This window comes from Panthera leo, chromosome A1 (genome assembly GCF_018350215.1).
Source record: "Panthera leo isolate Ple1 chromosome A1, P.leo_Ple1_pat1.1, whole genome shotgun sequence".
NCBI classification, from domain to species: Eukaryota; Metazoa; Chordata; class Mammalia; order Carnivora; family Felidae; genus Panthera; species Panthera leo.
This window is the reverse complement of record NC_056679.1, coordinates 203,062,312-203,080,976: the sequence shown is the minus strand read 5'-3', so window position 1 is coordinate 203,080,976 and position 18,665 is coordinate 203,062,312. Positions and strand designations below refer to the sequence as shown.

At 38.2% G+C, this 18,665-nt stretch overlaps 1 long non-coding RNA gene across 2 annotated transcripts in view; it reads left to right on the top strand.

The window, feature by feature from the left end:
- The window catches only part of LOC122226697, a 487,385-nt gene that overhangs the window by 460,544 nt on the left and 8,176 nt on the right, over positions 1–18,665 (top strand). The window contains exon 7 of one of the 2 annotated variants that reach the window (XR_006205725.1): positions 14,629–14,772. The exons of the other annotated variant lie outside the window; for it this stretch is intronic. This is a non-coding gene — a long non-coding RNA (uncharacterized LOC122226697). The remainder of the gene's footprint in view (positions 1–14,628; positions 14,773–18,665) is intronic. 2 annotated transcript variants of the gene reach the window in all.

The window sequence follows — 18,665 nt, the reverse complement described above, 5'->3', positions numbered from 1 at the left end:
CCCTTGCTGCCCATTGCTGCTTTGAAGCCACTTCATTTCCTTCTTCCTCCTTCTAAAACCCTAGGTCTTTTAATCTTCATTTCATCCAACTTTGCACCTCATATAGCTGCTCTCTAGGCCCTGGTCACTCCTCCCCCCCCCCCCCCCCCCCCCACTGACTGAGGGCTCTCATACTCTTTTCTACCTACAGCCCTGTCATATTCCTGATGACTCTAGCATCCAAGGGAGTGATATATATCACACTAGTCAATCATTTCCTTATCTGCCTCACATGCTACAATCTTTCGAGTAGGCTTAGCCACTCACTCCCAAATCCATGCCCTGGGTTACTTTATCACTAGTAAGGGCACCATGTTTGAAATCCTGATTTCAAGTATTTCCCAATCCGATCACTATTTTCTTTATTTTCAGCTTGTTGCAGCAATTCTTCTGCCACATTGAGAGACCTCTAAACCAATCCACTCACTTCATCACTTTTTCAATGACTGTCATTCCCTCCTGTCTTCACTTTTGTCCAATTCCATGACTCATTATTGTAATATTTGCTTGCGAATACACTAAGTTCCCCTACCCGGAACACTCTGACCCTCTTTGGATCCAAGTTTCTGCTTTCTTTATCATTGTGATTATTATCGAATAAAATGATATGAATGGTTTGACTGGTCTTAGTTTAAGTTATCACTTGCAAATGCTCCTGTCAAATGAAATGGATCCCATCACTTCTTGTTCTCACAAGGATTTTGCCTCTATAATCATCTCTTGTATTTTATGCAGCATCAGTATTTCCTTTCTATTGAGTTATTCCCATCATAATTTAAAATGTTTTAATTTGTTCCACCCTTAAAAAATTAGCTTCCTTGTGGCATCTGGGTGGCTCAGTCGGTTGGGCATCCAACTTCAACTCAGGTCGTGATCTCATGGTTTGTGGGTTTGAGCCCTGTGTCGGGCTCTGTGCTGATAGCTCAGAGCCTGGAGTCTGCTTTGGATTCTGTGTTTTCCTCTCTCTTTGTCCCTCCCCTGCTCATTCTCTCTCTCTCTCTCTCTCTCTCTCTCTCTCTCTCTCTCTCTCTCTCTCTGTCTCAAAAATAAATAGACATTTAAAAAAGCTTCCTTTTAACGCCATTTTTTTCTTCTAGCTGCTGTCCATTTCTGTGCTTAGTATCACAGCAAAGCCTCTTAAATAAATGATCTACACTTGTAATATCCACATCTTCACCTCCCATTCAGATTCTGAGCCATTTTATTTTCACTTTTATCCCACCACCTTTGAAGCATCTCTTTCCAAAGTCACCAAAACCATCATATGACAATTCCAATGACATATCTCAGTCTTTATCTCCCTTGGTTTCTCAGCAATGTTATACACAGTCAACTACTTAAAGACAACTCTTTAAAATACTCTCCTTGTCATTTTTGACATTACTGGCTCCTTATCTCCTTTTCAGTTTATCCTATTCATCTTGTATCTACTTCAACCTTGACTTTTTATGTTGGAGTTCCTCAATTTTCTTTCCTGCGTTCTGTTCTTTTTTTTTTCATTTATACTCTTTGCCTAGGTGATATCATCAAGCCTCTTGACTTTAAATACAATCAATACTGATGATTTTCCTGTTTTATGTTGATATTTCTAGGCCAGATCATCCACTGAGCTCCATATTTGTATATACAACTGTCTATGTGATGAATGACTCAAAGTTATCATGTCCAAAATGTACTAACCTACAAAATCTGTTTCTCATCCAGTCATCCACATCTCAGTTAATGCCATCCCCATCTACTCAAGCAAGCAAGCAAGGCAGAAAGCTAAAAATACTCCTTTTCTCTCACCATCTTTCATCAGATACATTAGTCTTTCAACAAGTTCTTGTGTATCTATCCAAAATATACCTAAAACCCACTAGTTTTTCTCCACTTATTTCTGGAGACCATTCTAGTCTCTCACCTGAACAACTGCTTTGTACATTTCCATGCTTATATACATGCCCTCCCAATTTGTTTTATCCATAGGAAACAGACTGTTCTATTAAAATTGTAAGCCAGATCATGGTGGTCTCTTGCTTAAAAGAATTATGACTTCCATTTAGTTGGAATAAAACTAAAAATTCCTATTTTGATCATTTGGCTCCTATCTACCTTTTTTGTATTATTTCATAGATTCTCACTCACTTTTCTGGCAAATATACTGAAAATTATACTATATATATATGTGTGTGTGTGTGTGTGTGTGTGTGTGTGCATGTGTGTGTGTATAACTTCTTACTCCTTTTCTTAACATCCTTAACTATGCAGATGTAGCATTGCTATAAAAACATCTCTCCCAGTTTCCTCAGTTGATTGTTACCATTTTATATCCTGGATTTAGTCTAGGTATTTTTGTAGGACATAATCTTTCTGGGCATGGTTTGCCATTTTAAGTTCACTTCCACCTCCACAATCATGGACTTGCTATCATTTCTACCTCCCATAAACATAGATATCAGAGTCACATAATCTATCCTGATCCGTGAACTGTCTGGTTGGGCCTCTTTCTAGCCTGCTTTTGCCAGGAATTAGATTTAATCATTACAGACATAATGAAATCTCATTAATTAATAATAATGGCGGGTATAAATTAGTTTAACTCAAATGATTTCCTTAAATAAAGATGCATGACAAAATTTCAATTTAGAGTTGATGTTTTTTACAGAGTAAGGTGTAACAAATCTGTAAAGCATAGTCAATAATCTTTTGTGGGATGCTGAAACTGAAGCTTGGTGGAAGGATTAAACATTTGTTTCATCCTAACTTTGAATACATTGCTGATTTTAGCCTCAAGGACTTGTAAGATTTTGAATTCATATTAGATGAAATATTTAGAAACTCACTATTGATAGTTTCCATATATATTTAATTCTTGCTAGTTGCATATATCAAAACAATATATCCAAGTGATTTTGGAGGTAATAAAAGCAGAAATTATGTGCAAAACTGGCTTTGTTTGTTTGTTTGTTTTCCATTGGGAAGTACCATGTATTCTAAGCAGGTTCTTATAAATTATGAGTGCCAGAGAATAGGAGAATGTGACCATTTAAGGAAAATTATACATCCAACCCCATGAGCTATGGTAAGTCTGTCCTTTCTCCTATTGATGATGAAGTCAATAAAGTAATAATTTTTTGAAATCGTTGGTATTTCACTATTTCATGAGAAGAGGTAGAGTATAATGAAAATATTGGCTAGTCCAACAAGAATCCTGGTAGCACCAAGAAAGTCTGGGAAGTTCTCTGTTAGGTACAGAAAAGGTGATTGGTGGAAAACACATGGTTTCTTCAGTAGGCATTATCAATCTCTGAAAATCATAGGTAACTGGACAGACAGCCTATCAGTGGCATGTGAGGATGTAGGAGGGAGGGGGGAGAGGAGTGGCAGTACTATCATTATGAGAAATCAACATTTGCCAGAGAAATTGCTAACAGAGGAGGAGGGCAGTATTGTTAGTAACATATTTTTTACTAATATTTCAAAAAACTTGGGAACTTTGAAATAAAGTCATAGGCCTATTACTATTTTAATATTAGATATCCCTGCTTGTTCATTATCTTTTATTAAATATTTATTTATTTTTGAGGAGGGGAGAGAGAGAGCAAGAATGAGTGGAGGAGGGGCAAAGACAGAGGGGAACAGAGAATCCGAAGCGGCTCTGTGCTGATAGCAGAGAGCCTGATGCGGAGCTCTAACCCTTGAACCCTGAGATCATGACCTGAGCTGAAGTCAAGATGCTTAACCGACTGAGCCACCCAGGTGCCCCATGCTTGTTTATTTTTACAGGTTTCTTTCTGGTATCTTGTCACTTAGATTCTTGTCAATGAAGACGCAATGAATTATCGGTTGATGGGTATTTTTTAGCTTTCAAGATTTTTTTTTTTTTCAGATTTCAAATGACTAAATCCTTCCATTTCCAAAGCTCCTCTGATAAAGAGTTTACCTACATGGGTGATGACTTCTAAATTAGTATCAGTTAGGAACTGAAGTAATTTGAATTAATGGAGTTTAACTTTTTGAAACTGGTTTTAGAAAGTTACATTACAATTCATTGTCATTCAGAAAAAGAAAAAAATCTTTGAAAGTCTATTTGAAAGCAATGATGATCTGGGAGTTGTTAAAAAAAATAAGCTACAAAAGGGTCAGTTTATGTTAAATTTGGAGTTTTTTTTAAGTTTCCAGGGAAATAGAATATACAGAAATTAAAAACAGATGTTATAAAACTGATGCTCTGGAAAAGCCCCAGGAGGCTTAATCCTCTTCAGGGTAACATTTCTTACCCCACAACTTCATGTGCCAACTTTTTTTGCAGTGTGAATTTTGACAACTACACCATTCCCAGAACAAACATATTTTCACAATATCCTAATGCTTTGTTTCTTACTGCCCCTCACAGTGTTGAACAGGCCACTCACCACTGTCTCACTCACAAGTTAAAGCAGGATATTGTGTTGTTTCTTAAATAAGAAGCCAGGAGGTGCCTAAGTGGCTCAGTGCACTAAACGTCCGACTCTTGATTTAGGCTCAGGTCATGATCTCATGGTTGTTCATGAGTTCATGAGTTCAAGCCCCACATCAGGCTCTGTGCTGCCAGCGCAGAGCCTACTTGGGATTCTCTCTCTTTCTCCCTCTCTCTCTGCCCCTCCCCTGCTCACTCTTTCTCTGTCTCTCTGAAAATAAATAAACTTAAAAAAAATTTTTTTTAATAAGAAGCCAGGACAGGTTTAATACTTGGCAACTTAACATGTAAATCTGTAGCCCAATTTCCTACTAAATTCATGTTGGCTAAGGTTAATTTGAAAAATAAAATCTAACATTTTTGTCCCTAGTTACTTCTCTTTACTTGAAAATCATTTTATTGGTGTGTGGCTACAGAGTCAAGACAGGCACTTTTCTTTTCACTTTGCTTATGTGAAACCTCGCCTTTCTGTCCTGTGCACTGTCACTGACTTTTGGGACACTGCCTTCTAGATCACACGACATGATACTGAAGTCTGAGGCCTGTGCACCAGTTCTGCTCTTCACAGCCTAGCAGATGGACCGCTGACCGGTTGTGGTCAATTTTTAGTGGCCATGTTTTCCGTGTCACCTGAAGGCATGCTTCATAGACCTGCAGACTGATAGGTGGCCTGTTTATTCATCTACTATAGGCCAGTGTTTCTCAGCCTTGGCACTATTGACATTTTGAACCTGATCATTCTTTTTTTTAGAAAAAAAAATGTTTTTAGAAAAAATTCTTTAATGTTTATTTTATTTTTGAGAAAGAGAGCACAAGCAGGGGAGGGGGAGAGAGAGGGCTGCACTGCATAGGATCCGAAGCAGGCTCTGTGCTGACAGCAGCAAGCCTGACACGGGGCTTGAACTCATGAAGCGTGATATGGTGACCTGAGCCGAAGTAGGCGCTTAACCAACGGAGCCACCCAGGGGCCCCTGAACCTGCTAATTCTTTATTGTGGGGGGATGTCCTCTGCATGGTAGGATGTTTGCCAGCTTGCTTGATCTCTATCCTCTAGATGCCAGTAGCATACCCCCATCTCAGTTGTGACAATCACAGATGTCTCCAGATATTTCCCAGTATCACCTGAGGGACAAAACCATCCCCATGTGAGAAGCACTATTGTAGACAAAGCAAACATGAAATAAGCTTGCAGCAGAGAAGGTTGTTTAGGAGGGATGTGTGGTGGCACTGAAGAAGATATGAGGGGGCCAGCAGGTGAGCCAAGGAAGAGGCTTAGAAGGAGAAGAATTCATCTGAGAAAGATACAGTGACCAAGTGAGTTGTCTTGAACTTCATTTCAGGAAATGTTTATTAAGTTATTGCTATGTGCTGAGTGCAATGTTTATTGCTGTATATATTTAGACCAGGGATGCATTTAAATTGCTTGATGTCTGGCAGAGGAATTAGAAAAGGAAATAATTACAGCCACGTATGAACAGCAAAGGGAACTTAACCCAGTTGATTCAGAAAGGAAATGCGAGAAGGCAACAAGAAAGGCTTCCCAGAAGAATGACCTATGTGATGAAGGTCAGATAAGAGTTCATCACATTTAGAAGGGTGTGGGAAGAATACCGTACTTGGAAACAGCAGGTTGCAGTGCACTTATAGGAAACAGCAGGTGCAGAAATGTGTAGTGTGTGCGTGTGCGTGTGTGTGTGTGTGTGTGTGTGTGTGTATGTGTGTATCTATGTCTGTGTGGAGGAGAGACAGACAGGCAGACAGACAGGGTTAGAATGTAAGAGACTAGTACATTTAGAGAAATGTAAGTAATTCTCCCTTGGCAGAGAAAAGGTGTTTAATGGAAGAAATGGAAGAGTAATAAAGAGACAAAGCTGGAGAAGAGGTCGGGGGCAAAATTATAAAGGGTCTTAGAAAGTAGTTCAAATTTCATCTGCAAGGACATAGGAAGGATTGTAAGTTGAAGAATGACATGATAAAATTAGTGTTTTAGAAAGATGACTCTGGAAGTAGTGAAGAGAAGACATGGGAGATGAGAATAGACCAGAGGCAGAAAACTTGGAGGCTATTGTAGGTATCTACCAAGGAACAAAGAAGACTTAAGAAGTGGAACAGTAGAGGGTATCGCAGCAATCTACCTTTGCCCCTTCCCAGCCCCCAAACAGATCAACTAAGGTTTAAGTGGTATGAAAGGAGAGGGGTATACATATTAGATAGATGAGTGAGACAGAATCCAGAGCAAAGCTCTGTGGTGAGGGGTGAAGAAGGAAAACTACTGGAATGATCCCAGGTCTTCTGTTTGTGTGATTGGTTGTGTGGTAGACTCATTTATCAAGTGAGGAGAAAAAAGAAGAAAAGGAAAACAATCATGTGTATTGGGAATGGTGATAAATTTCATTTTGGACAAATTAAGCTTAACTTGTCTAAGGGGTATTTAAGTGGAAATGTATAATGGGTAATCAGATATAGTGTGTGCAGTTCAGTAAAGGGAAATCGGTGAGAGACGTAGATTTGAAAATCATTTATGAACACATGGTCATTGAAACCAGTGTTATAAAGAATATTACTTTGGAAAAATGAGTGACAACACAGCACAGATGGGAGAGACCATACAGCTGGGGCTATAGCAGGGCCAAGGATTGAATCAAGGTTTGTGGATGAGAACACGGTGGGTTCTGAACCGCTGTACAGTTTGACTCTAACTTTCAATACTTACCTACAACTTATTGTTAGAAATGATATTTCAAGAATTGTGTGTGTGGGGCCTTTACTCCATCTCCCTGGAAAGACCAGTAGTACTCCTGGGGGAACCACTGTCCCCTGTACATGCCTTTATTGTAGAACTCACCGTGAATTGCATGCTGTTTTAAATTGGATATTGTTTGGATATTAAATTGGAGGGAAGAGACCTTTTTGTAATCAGCTTGTATTTCCTGCACATGACAGAATTACTGCATGCACCAGCTTCTCAATAACATTTTGTTCATATATTAAATAAGGAAAGTGGGACTATAAGAGATTACAAGCTGAATCATGGGGAGTACATTCTTGATAAGCTCGTCTGTTTGCCACGACTTAAACATTTTACTAGCCTGAAATTATTTTATACTCAATCTATTTTAAAGTTATATAACCATTCACAAGCTTAATATTCACCCCATATTCTCATTTTTTCAATTTACTATCACTAGCATTTCTCCCATTAAAACCAAACTACAAAGTTCAGTAGAAATGCAACTTTGGAAAAAAAAAAAAAAAAGAAACGCAACTTTGGAGAATAGGAATAATAACAAATAGGCTGTCTAATTGGACTTCCTCACGTTTTACAAATGCAATTCTGGAAAATGGCAAAAGGAATAAGATCCAATTCATTTTATAGTTTATGTTCATAACAAGGTCATTATCTCTTAATTTAGAATTATGAGTAATAATTCAACCTACTTTTTTATGATCTGTGTTTTATTGTGGAAATTTGCAAAGTTAGACCAATATACACATTAACAAAAAACATAAAGCATAGGTTTTTCCACTCATTTTTAAGAGTATTATCCAAATCACTATAGATAGCTCTTATTTCTTAAATTATATTAGAAGTAGATATGTGTGTGTGTGCCTGAGTGTGTATTGAACTTCTTTAAAACTTCTTTAAAAGTCAAAATGGATTATAATATTTACGTGGCTATTTATATCTGTATAAAAATTGCCTGTGTATTCTCCCCTTCTTTTGGCATAAGTCAGACTATATTCCCCTGGAGCACTAACCATGCAATTTGTATGATATAAAAATGTTCATTTAAAGTGGCCTTTACAATAGTAACAGTAAACCAATACAAATAAGTACCCCGAGTACTAGCAAATTACTTACCAATGTGTAATTTGCTTTGTGAGATTTCCTCTCATCATATAAAAGTTGAGTTGGTCCAGAAGATGATTCAACTTGACAGAAGACTAAGGTGCCAAAGTGAAGAAAGTCCTGTAAAAAGGTAAAGGAAGAAGGCACACAACCAAATAAGGGTCTAAAAAGAAGAAACTCCTGAGCTTACCAGTGGTCAGTAGGTCGAGATTCATTTGTACAATGTGGTCTTGGAACCATCTAAGCTCTAAAGCCAAACAAAAGGGAGAAGGGAAAAGATTAAGTAAGGTGAAATGTCTGTCCTCTGTTCTTGTAAAATGTGTTTTTTGGTGAGATTTACAACAAAATTATAACTACTGCTTCTAAGCCTATTCTAAAAGCATATACACAGGACATACAGAATATCAACCGCCCATAGACAGCCCTGAAATGGCTGCCAATAAAATCACAACTGGTTGGAGTAGCTTGTTGTACATCACGCATGAAGATGATGCAATACATCTATAGTCAGCTGGGCATGTGCTCTGAGCTGTTTTTCTCGTTGTGGTGATAGATTTGAATTGGTTTGTCTGCACTTTCTCACCCACTCCGCTTTGTGGCCAAGGGCACATATTTTGTGGACAGCTGTCTGAGGCTGGTGGTAAAGTCTGTGGCCATGGAACAGAGGAATTCAAACTGGCCAAACCCACAACCTTGGCCTCATTAGTTACTGCGCTCCAACCGACAGAGCTAACTGGCGGCAGCTGCATTTCTTGGTGCCGCACACATTTTGAGAGCATTCCAAAATGGGCCCATCAGATACCAACTGGGCACAAATGAATCCTTGTTTATTTGCATTGAGGCCAAAGAGCTGTACATAGTGGTTTGGGTTTTCTTAAACCTCCATCAGAATTGCCTGCCATTTCCCATGTTTATGGCTACATGAGGCTCAAGGCATCAGGCTCCACTTCTGACATGAGGTTTTTATCAGTAGAAAAATGGAAGCAGATGATTCCGTCATCTTTTAAAGTGGTGACATGGGGTGATGCTGACATCATGTGAAATCTGTGTTGAAACCCCCTTACTATCCACCAATTACTTCTGGAAAAAAAATTAATGCCTTTAGAATTTAACATAAGCTTTTCTGAAAGGGCTGATTCTAAAATATTTAGTTGGGGACGTTTCCTCTTGAATAGTACTTTACCTTGGTTTTCCGCAATTTTTTTTCTCATGTGCTTATCATAAAACAGGTTGGAGGCAAAAACAAGGACGAAATTGCCTTAAAACAGAGATTCTCAGCCTTGGATACACATTGGAGTCATCTAGGAACTTTAAAGATCACTGATGCCTGATCTGAGTGGTCTTGGGTATGGTCTGGTTTTAGGGAGGTTCAGAAACTCTCCAGGTGACTCTTAAATTCAATCTCATTGTAGACTGCTCCTTTAAAATTTAGGGGCAAGAAGAATGAACTGCACTCAGTATTTTGAGTATTTGAGTGTTACTCAGTATTTTGCATTTGGCAGAATTCTTTCTGAATTCCCATGAATTTAACTAGCTAACACTATTTCCATATAAATATTCTGTATGACACGATATCAATCCTAGAATCTGTGTGAGATTTGTCTGAACATTTATTTTTACCCTTAGAGAAAAAAAGCCCATTGTTCACTAAATAAATGCAAACTCCTAGGAAATTTGTTAGGCTTTAATTTTCAGGCTTCTGACTGAACTGGGATCCAAATATTATAAGTTAATTCTAGATATTGTATTTATTTATTTGTTTTTAGATATAATATTTAGAATAATATATTGTCGTGATACTTATTTTCTAATACTTTTTGTCAAGGGAGTAAGTGAACTGAGTTTTCCAGCTAAAAAAATAACAGATACTCTATTGTCAGCATCATCCACCAGTCAACTTGATGGTTATGGTTTCTCATCTTACATTTTAGGAAGGTAGGAAGGTTTATATGCCATTTTATTTTATTTTATTATTTTTTTTAAATTTTTTTTAACGTTTATTTATTTTTGAGACAGAGAGAAACAGAGCATGAACAGGGGAGGAGCAGAGAGAGAGGGAGACACAGAATCTGAAACAGGCTCCAGGCTCTGAGCTGTCAGCACAGAGCCCGACGCGGGGCTCGAACCCAGAGACCGTGAGATCATGACCTGAGCCGAAGTCAGACGCTTAACCGACCAAGCCACCCAGGCGCCCCTATATGCCATTTTAAAGAGATCTTCTAATTTGGGTCAGAAAAAAAAGTAATTAGAATGTCATATGGACACCTTAAGGATGACATTCTTTAATAATGACAATCTCAAGCACCAGATTACAAATTTATTCCTGGGGCCCCTGGGTGGCTCAGTCAGTTAAGCTTCCAACTTCTGCTCAGGTCATGATCTTGCAGTTTGTGGGTTTGAGCCCCATGTCGGATTCTGTGCTGACAGCTCAGAGCCTGGAGCCTGCTTTGGATTCTGTGTCTCCCTCTGTCTCTCTGTCCCCACTCCCCACTTGTGCTCTGTCTCTCTCAAAAACAAACATTAAAAAAAAATTATTCCTATTACTTAATGCTATTTTTTCATTCAAGTTCCTAATAATCCATGAGAATTCAGTGTTCTTGTTCTTATTTTATAGGTTAATAAATTGGGAGTCAGGGAAATGAATTAGTTTGTGTAGATCACACAGCTAATATATAGCCAAGGTAGGTTTGATTCCATGTCTGTCTGAGTCCAAAACTAAGTCCTGAAGTCAAATCACTCAGATAATGATTGGGGTATGATAGCAGCTTGTGTTCTAGTGACAGAGGAGAGGACTGAGAATATAAGCTTGGAGGAGATTTAGGTTCCATTTCCTAGCTTTCTCTTTTAATGGGGTAGATGAATTTGGTTGCTTAGAAGGAATAGAAATACAGTATTCAGTTAATGAAAAATGCTTCACAACGTTTTCTGGAGTTTAGTTCGTATGTATGATATCATTTATTAAAAGCTGAAATTGAGACCGGACCAGTAAAGGCTTACATAACAGCAAGGTATTAAAATATTTGACCATGTCTCATCAGTATTAACCCCTAAACAAGAAGCACAGTGGTAGCAATAACAGCTAACATTTGCAAGGTGATTTCCAATTTACAGAGTCCTTTGCACAGTACTTTTGTAACTCACTGGACACTTAAAATTTTTTTTTTTGCTTGTTTGTTTATTAATTTATTTAGAGAGAGAGACAGTATGAGTCGGGGAGGGGCAGAGAGATCGGGAGAGAGAGAATCCCAAGCAGGCTCCGTGCTGCCAGTTCAGAGCCTGACATGGGGCTCGAATTCACAAAACCCTGACTGGGCGCTTCTTTAAAGAAGCAAAAAGACATATGAAAAGACACTTGAAATTTAGTTGTGTCACTTTTCATTTTATAAGTACTTATGAAGTACTGCTTTTGAACTTTTCCTTAGTAATTTTAAGAGGTGTTTGAAAATTCACAAGTCTTAAAATGACAGGTGGGTAGAAATCTCCCTCTAAGTCAGGTGCTCTATGTGAGAGAGTTTCTACAACTTGCCTGTTAGGTCATAAGCAGCAAGCAAAGGAGCAAAACATTAAAACTTGATTTTCTCCCCTGGAACTCCAAATGCTTTTTACCATGCTATATCCAGGCTCTGCCATTTCCTAATAGTGTAAATGTCAGCTAACTAAACTGTGTATGCCTTAGCATTCATATCTGTAAAAACAGGGAATTTAATTGTGCTTTCTACATAGAATCATTATTATACCAAATGGAATTAATACACATTAATGCAGAGAGCAGTGCCTGGATGTAGTAAATGAGAGCACAGTCAGTGTGTGCACTCATCATTACACATATGTCTCCAGCACATATCAGAATGCAAATCCTGTACCGTGGTTAGAACCGGCTGAACGTGTAGATGATATATTCTGTGAACTTCTGCGGTATCTTCAACTATTGAAGTCCTTCAGATTTGGCCACAAGCTGCATATATATGCTGTTGGTGATCTCATAGTCCAGTGAAGTTGCTGGAATAGCCAGCTTGTTAGATTATGCATATTTTTGCAGTGGGATATAAGGTTAGGTATAGTTACATCCCACTAATGAATTGCTCTTGGAAAAACTGGGCAAAAATCTGAGAATGTCTGAATTTTTATTCTTCTCTGTCTGAGATGATCTTTTTCAAACAAAAATCAATAGATGAAGAAGTAAACGTGCATTTCAGATCGTGGGTTATTGCTGCAAAAGTAAGCTTGTGTCACAAAATGACCACATCGTGTACCAGCTTCTGCACGGTAAAATTACATGGAGTTACATATTCAAAAGTTCAAGTGTGGACATGTTTATTTTCTACAGAAAATTGGGGTCCATCAGATTCTCAGGGTCCTCATTCATCATGAAAAAAAAATTCAGAAGAGTTTTCCTTGGCAAGTTTGGTAGACAACATTGAAAACATCAAATTGTAAACATGTCTTATTCAAAAACACTATTCATGTTTTCTAATCTATCTTACATCTCCTTATTTGGTAGAAAAGTACAGAAATGATTAGAAGCCTCTGAAAATAGAAAAATGTTAAATTTAATGTTCATTTGAAAATGAAATCCAGTAGCTTTCCTCCATATAGTTTTCGATACAAGGGACTCAGCTTCATTTTAACCTAGAAACTCCAAGGCATTGTATGATTTTACTTTTTTTTTTTAATTATTTTTTTTAACGTTTATTCATTTTTGAGAGAGAGAGAGACAGAGTGGGAGTGGAGGGAGGGACAAAGAAAGAGGGGGACACAGAATCTGAAGCAGGCTCCAGGCTCTGAGCTGTCAGCACAGAGCCCGACACAACGCTGGGCTCGAACTCATGAACTGTGAGATCATGACCTGAGCCGAAGTGGGACGCTTAACCAACTGAGCCACCCAGGAGCCCCTTATTCTTTTTTTTTTTAATGGAGAACTCCTTTATAAATTATTTTATTTACTTAAAGTTTGCACATTTGTAAATAACCTTAAGGTGCTAAAGATTTTTAAAACACCTATTTCAGTTGTTTGTCCCACAGCATGAGTTTCCTATATGGCATCACCAAAAAGGCATTGACCACTTAAAGTGATAGGAAGCTCACTACCTCTTAAGCATCCCATTCTACCTTTAGAATTGTTCCACAGTGCCTCCTTACATTGAGCCAATTTTATTTCCCAGGACTTTCCGTCTTTCTTTGTGCTTATTTTTGTCTTTAAGAGCGTATAGACCCAGTCTCTTAGCTCTCCCAATGGACGGTTTTCCAAATGTTTTAACACAAAAACCATGCCCTCTCTAATGTTCTTTACTGCATTTTAACATGAGTTATGATTATAAGTATATAGTTATTTACAAAATTTATTGATTTTATAAATACCACTCTAGAATGTAACGCCCCTGGAGTAGGAGCTACACCTCTCTTCAGATCAAAGTTAAATCCCTGAATCTCAGTGCAGTGCCTACCACATAGGATGTATTCAAAATATATTTGTTGAATTAAATAAAGGGTGCTTGATTACATTTGTGCTTCCAAATATTTAATTGTGCTTGCTGTAGGAAGGTTATATATCCTGTTATCACTTGACTGAGCGCCTCCCGTGACAGTATCAGCCATCTTGCCCACAGATGTGGGACCTGTGCCATGTCTGAGCAGATGTTCAAGAGGACTTGCCTGGTTCCATCAGCTCTCTTGTTCTTTCCCTCTGCCACAAAACTGGCTTGTCCCAGCAGGGGGCTGCCCTTGTGCTTGGCTCTTAAAGAGCACCAACAGCCCACCTCAGCCTGGAACAGAGGTGCAAAGGACCCTATGTTATGTGACATGCCAGCAGATCCTAGACCTACCATTACATAATAATACTAATAAATAATACACATAATAATATATATTCCACACAAAAATATACATCACCATTATGTGATATGTAAAATATATCATATTTGTATATATATGCAGTAAAATTACTATGCATGTTCTAACATCATGCCCTACTTCAGTACCAAACTATTTGATTTCCAATTAAAAGAAGTTAAAATGTCTCGCCTTTTGACAAGGATGATATTTATTAGTTTCCAGTCTTCTGTGATCTTTTCACAAGTCTAATAATTGAACAGACAAGTATTTAGCAAATCTATTTTGCAATTCTCTAAGTGCCTTGAGAGCTCAGCCTCTCTTGTAGGGGTGATGAGTATCACTAGAACTATGAAAATTATAATGCTCTCTTACCAACATTTGTTTTGTTTTTCAGTAGAAGTTATACTCAAGAGGAAATTGAAGCATCAAAAAGATTGCTAACCTTTCTATTATTCTCTAACACTAGATTATCTAAATACATCCAGGAACTATGGAAGTAGTCATGTGCTTTGCCTCCATAACCCTGCCTTAGGGATTTACCCCACAAACACTCCATACAAGAAAAATGACCAAGGAAGGATGATGCAATTCACATTCTACAAGATAAAACGTAAGAAAATATACAAGAAAGAAATTAACTTAAATGCCTATTAATAAGGCAAATGTTAAGTCAGTTGAACAACTGAACGCAGTTCTAGTCCTATGTTACAGTTTAACCACTTATTAAATTACTGTAAATCCATTTTAAAATTCTAGCAAAATTCATCTATGACAAAATCAGTACACCATAAATACTGACTTTGTAGGCTTAAGGCTTGCAGCATTACCCAGGCCACTTGTTTCTGAAAGGTGCTTTATGAAACCCTCAGGTCTCAAGGAAAGGCCTATGGTCTTACTCATTTATGTCCTCCTTATATGGCACTAAATCAACTTAATAGAAATGGAAGAGCCTTGTGGATCTGAACAGTGTTCAGTGCATCCCACAGTGTTTGGCCTTTGAGAAGGGGGGCGGGGGGGGGGGGGGAGAAGGGGATACTGTTTCTGTCCCAGTAATTGCTTCTGTGGGTGGAGGGGGATTCTCACCAACTTCCCCACCCCTCTCAGCCCCTCCCCATCCCCAGAGAACACCCTTCCTCACGTGGGTCTGCAAAATTAGGAAATATGCATTTTTCAGTAAATAACATGTAACTTCCATGTGGATGCCCTGTAATGAGTATACACAAAACCTGAGACTGTAACCAGTGCTTTTATCTTACTTATTTGTTGTCTTGCCTGGATTGTATACTTAGTTGTTTGAATCATGCTCTTGATGTTTAACAGGAAGGCAGCTAGTCATTAAATGAGATCCTGCTTTTCACTACAATCCTTCAAAATCATCCTGGCTTTGCTACAACTCTCTGATCCATGTATGAGACTCAAAGCCATTCCTAGGTCAGATTCTCCTAAACATACTTGAGAGTCAACAAAGGAATTTTGTTTGAATCCAGGCTACAGGACATGAAATAAATGTTCCTGAAAGAAAGTTCTCTTCTAGCTTGTCTTGGTTCAGTGCATCCTGCACTTTAACTCATGCCTCTGGTTCTAGAATTTGGCTCTGTCTCTCACAGTGTTAAGCATCTGGGCTTTCAGGCTTTTCAGAATGCTATATACTTTAGGAAGGTCAGCACTTTGTAACAATTTTCCAAAGAAAACAGTCTTTGTTGCCATAACCTTCTTGTATAACCAAGTTCACAGAGCCTGGAAGCATTTTGTAATTGTATTGAAACAGCAAAAACTGCCCTGGGGGACCACCCAAGGGACAGGGGTAAATTGGTTACCTCCATTAAGTGATCTTTAAGCATCAAATTTTAGTAGAAATGTTGGGGAGTAAGCAATCACTTAAAAAAGAGGTTGCCTGAGGTCTGAGAGTGCAAGTTGGCCTATATTTAATAACTGCAAGGTCATTGCATGAAATCAGTAAGAGGAAGCAGAGAGAAGTGGGTATCTTATTTCCATACTGTGCTCTGATGGTTGGTGATGTCAGCAGACCTTCAAAATGGAATGATTGCCTTTAAAATATCATATCATCTTGTTAACGAGAAAGGAGATCAAAGAATTTACTCCAATATCCAGTCATGACACTATAATTTAAAAGTGCTCTACAATGATTCCCATCCCAGGACCTCAAATTCTTTCTCTTAATTAATTTCATTCATTGAAACTGCTCTAAGGGCCAGAGATTTTTATGGCTCTCTTGCAAGGAAGTCAGGTTACATGCAGGGAATTCTCAATTATGCACGCTAATAATAGGGGAGATCAGGAGTGAAGATTATCCTGAATAGTGGATAATCCAAAAATCCTCTCTGTTGGCCTTTGGAAGGTATGGCATTATTATTATGTGTTATGTTTGTTGCTGCTAGTGGTTTTATTATTTTTTTATTTTTTATTTTTTTGGCATGGGACATTGAGCAGGATACTAACAGAAAGAACCACAATGCCAACTTGACCAAGCGCTGGTTCAGAGGGTGGCTCAGGAACATCCTGAATGGCAACAGAGAGGACACCCGGTGTAAGGCATGCATGTGATAGATGAAGGACAGCAAACACATATAAATCTGAAGTTTATGTTGTCAGGGAGAAAAGCAATCCTTGCCATTTTTTCTCTGCTCTCTTAATAACCTGGCTATTTCTCTTCAGTTAAATGAAGAGGAAAGAAAACTGAAATGAATGTGAATTTGCGTTACAAATTTGAAGTGGTGAAGTTTAAAAAATTTCCTCTATTTGTCAGATATATACAAATAGACATTTGGGGCCCGGTAAAACCTGGAGGGGCTTATTATGCAGGGACTTGTTTTTGCTAATGATTCTAAGTGGGATCAGCAGGTAATCAGTTGAGAATAGAGTGTGAAAAGGGAATTAAAATATACACTTGGTATTTGGTTCAAAATACCCCAGAGTGTCCCAGGTATTCATGCTCCCTGTCAGCCCCCATAATAAGCATCTTTATCTTGGACACATAGATCCTAAACACAGTTCTTCTCCATAGTACTTTCCCTAAACGTGCAGAATGTCTTCTGCGTTGCAGCCACTGGTAGGATAAGGATCAGGAGCAAGAACATTTATTCATTCATCTATCCATCTATGTATTTACTTATTTACCTCCTGTATACAAAGCACTTTGTTAGACAGGTGAAGGATACTGAATGTGTCTACAATACACGTCGTCTCTGAGCATACCATCTACCCAGTAATATAGGATATTTCATGGAAGAAGCAATTGACTAAGCAAGTAAAGTTCAAATGATACGTAAGTTCTGTAGTCAGTGTGAGGAGTGTGTTTTGGGTCAGACCTTCTACCTTCTGCCTGAGGTGTCTACTTATGCAACTCCCTTCATTCTCACAAGGACCCTGTATAACACCCAAGTATAAAAAATGGTGCTCAGAGAGAGAGATTGGAACCAGACTGCAATTCAGCCCTGGACTTCAGATTCCAACAGGACATTCCATATCCGTTCTCCAGGAAACAAAAGTAGAAAGTGGATGAAGGAGTCATGGATGGAAATGTAAAAAAAAAAAAAAAAAAAAAAAAAAGTTGACCCAGTTGGGATGGAGGGGAAGGCATAGTTTGCATATGGAGCTAAATATTAAAAAAGAGAAATCCTTAGTCACAGCATACTGAGGGAAAATAAGCAACTAAAACTATGGCAACTAAATTGGACAGGATGAGTGAATGCCACCATATCCTTTTCTGGGCTCATGACCTTGTAATTATGAGTCTAGGTTTCTTCCTCCACTGCTCAGGTTACCTCATAGATGACTGAAAAGTTCATATTATATGCTGTACATTAAGATGTTTTTAAATTGGCACAGTAAATTGAGTATCTTAAATTGGCAAGTGCTTTTATTGAAAATACTCTTTTAGTCACACCTAAATTCGCTAAGCCAGAGAGCTCTAAATTGGGATAAGCCACAATTGTTTTATGATGTCATTATGAAGCTGGCACTGAGAAGTGTTAGTTCACCAATTGCAGCTTTGAGATGGCCTTTTCTAGATCCATTGGTCCATATTATATGGTGCAGCTGACAAAGAGTTATTGTTGCATATTCCGATGTCGTACCCTAAGCCCCAGTCTGTATCTATTGAATTTAACTGTTTGATAAATGAAGACAGAAAAGCTAAGCTGTTTATTGCTGTCAGCATTAGATAAAGAAATTTCACTTAAAATTAGGAGAGATTTCACTTAAATAAATTTCACTTAGATAGGAAGTTTCACTTAAAAATTACCAACAAGAGTTACCAAATTATTCCATTGCTTTTCAAGTGATCGTTGCACAAAATGTTGCATCAAATTGTCTTTTCCAGTTGCAGAAGCGTTAAGAATTTTCTTCATGCATTTAACCTTTGCCAGCCACCCTCTACATGATGCAACATCAAAGGAATTCCTTTGGGAAAAACTAGATAATCAGGTTTGTGAGGGAAGACCTTTCATATGTCATCATTGCTTACCTAACTATAGTGAAGTA